Raw genomic sequence first — 2793 nt, forward strand, 5'->3', positions numbered from 1 at the left:
CGGAAGAAACCACGGGGAGAGAAAGAGAGGGGGCTCACGCTGGAAGGAGGCGAGATAGTAGGGCAGCGACGCTGGGAGTAAGCTCGGAGGGCTTGAGCAAGACGCAGTTTCCTAGGGAGGGAGGGAGGAAGGCATGGAGGGAGGGAGGAAGGGAGGGAGGGAGGAAGGGAGGGAGGGGAAGAGGAGACGGGTGAGCAAGAAGATCGATACAAGGAGTGGGATATGCTGGCAGGTCCACAGGCATGACAATCCCTAGAACTAATCATCATATTCCCCGCAACCCCTAAAAATAATCGAGAACGAGTAGGGAAAGGGAGAAAACGGCGGCGACGCCACGCCATCGGCGAGGCCTTTGACAGGGAGGGGAGGAGGGGAGGAAGGGAAGGATGGCGGAAGGGAGGTACCTGCGGCCAGGGCGTTCATGAGGGGCGTGAAAGCCAACTGGAAAGGGTAGTTGAAGGGGGAGATGACCAGGACGACGCCGTACGGGTCCCGGTGAAGCTCACTGTATGCAGGCGTGACGGACGTACAGGATGGGGAAGAAAGTCAATCAGCAGGGAGACGGAGAAGAAATGTCGGGGCCGCGCGGAAGTGATAGGGGAGATCAAGTTAAGGGGTAAAGTAGGGTGGGTAGAAGGTAGCGAGAGTTGGAGAGAGTGAAAGAGGGAGGGACCGGGGGAGGGAGGGGGGAGGGCTGAGAGCGCGCGCTACCATTTGGCAGGCACGAGCCACGCAGGGGTAGGCACTTCTTCGGGCTGCATCCATTCATGGAGGTGCTTAAGGGTGTCCCGAACTTCGTGCTCAGCCACCGCAAGCTGTGAAACAGTTGGAAAGGAAGGGAAAGGAGGAAAATGCAAGGGCAGGGTGCACTTAGGTCTACGGAGATCGTGGAAAGGAGGATGCATCAGCATTTATCTCCCAAAATTTCCAGTCTAAACTCCGTCAATATCATTTAAGGCATTACCAAATACCTCTGTTATGTCTGCCTCTGCTTCGGGCTTCCGCAAATCCTTATGTATAGCCGCTAAGATCTCCCTAGATGGGACGAGGGGAGATGTGATACGTGAGGACGTCCATTTCCAGCACCAAATGTTCTCTGTGCACCACATTCCACCCATTCCTTGCATGCGTTCTCTTCGAAACCGCCTTCCCGCTATTCTCCCCTTTACAAACTCTCAAATGCGCCGTGACCCATGCCAGCTTACTTCTTATGCCCCTTGATCATCGCTTCCAATGCCTTAAGTTGCTCCTCACGCCATTTATATGGTAGAGTGACCCCGGATTCGAACGTAGCTCGAAGCTCTGCAACAGCATCCTTCATTTTCGTTTCCAGCGCGGTAGGCATTGTGCAAAGCTTGTTCACCGAGTGATCGGGGCAAATTGGCCCTAGGCGTTCCCTTCACTACGAGAGAGATGAGAGCGCGTGAATATTTCTTTTCAAACAGCACCTATTCATCGGAACCATACACTTTCAAGCACTACATAATTCCACTACCCTTTTTTGTACACAGCGTGTAACCCAAAACCTGACCCTGGCCCCCAATGACGTGAAATAGATGGCCATTGATGCCACAGAAGCTTCATTTACAGGGAACAGGCCTCCTCAACGGTTTCCGGGTAGCCTACAATATCGAGAGGACCCTCCGCCGCCCCCAGCGCACGCCGAAAATTGAGTTATCTTCTATCTGTCGCCACCGAACACCCCACTTTTCTGATAGTTGCCGCCTATATTCTACCTTTAAGAGCACTCGGCAAACCATTTTTTATCTAGATTGATTCACAAAGCAATCCGCCATTGATATTAAAAGGGGATATGCCTTGCGCTGTCATGAATGTCAAGTAAAGCTGTTTTTTTTTGGGGGAGAAAATGAACGAAACGTTTAATTTTGAAGCCCTCGAACCTTCGATAGTTGGACCAAGGTCATCTCATTTTTGGATGAAAGACCAATAACAACGAAGATCGCCTGAAGATCCTGCTGTGTGAAGGGAAATAGACGAATGTCGGCATCGGTGGGAACGTCTATGTTGTGTCTGGAGCGTAGAGTTTCATATCAGCCCGAAGGCGAAAACCAACGATACAATCATATGACTCCATTATTATAAAATCTAAATATCATCCGCCCTTTACCGACAAAGCGACGGTCGACAATTTCTTTGAAAAGACACGGTACGTCTCTATCTTCCATATCCCACTGCTCATCCGCATTGTTCGTCGACTCCCATGTCCACAAAGCCTACGTCTATTGCTTCAAATACAGTCCTCATCTTTTACTTCTCTCGTGGCGTGCTCATTTCAATCGGACCCCGGGACCCCTGCCGTGTATATGTGTATATCTGTACATATGTAAGGGACATCTAAATTTTCTCAACTACTCCAAAGTTGATGGTGTATCGTGTCTGATAGTCCTCGGCCAAGCCTCATGCATCGTGATCCGTCGTCCCGGGCAGGGGGCACCGAGTCCCCAACGGCTCCTCTTCTCGCACGCGTCCGGCGAAATCTTTCCCAAAGAAAACGACTTTTCCCCCCTTTCGACTCAAGTCAGCGATGCAAAGACTGAAACACCTTCGGACACGCACTCCCTTCGAGCGCTTTGTTAGCATCTACGCGGCCAAAGGGCGGGGCTCACACTAAATCATAGGCCCTGGTAACATCGATGTAGTTAAAGCGAGCAACCGCGAGCATGACTTCAGGAAGCTCCGCATCATCCCTGCCTTCAATCGTGAAACCGATCTGAAAGGAAGAGGGACGAATCGGGGTTGAAAGCGGGGAAGGGAGGGAGGGAGGGAGGGAGG

This window comes from Nannochloropsis gaditana (genome assembly GCF_000240725.1).
Source record: "Nannochloropsis gaditana CCMP526 unplaced genomic scaffold scaffold215, whole genome shotgun sequence".
NCBI lineage: Eukaryota > Eustigmatophyceae > Eustigmatales > Monodopsidaceae > Microchloropsis > Microchloropsis gaditana.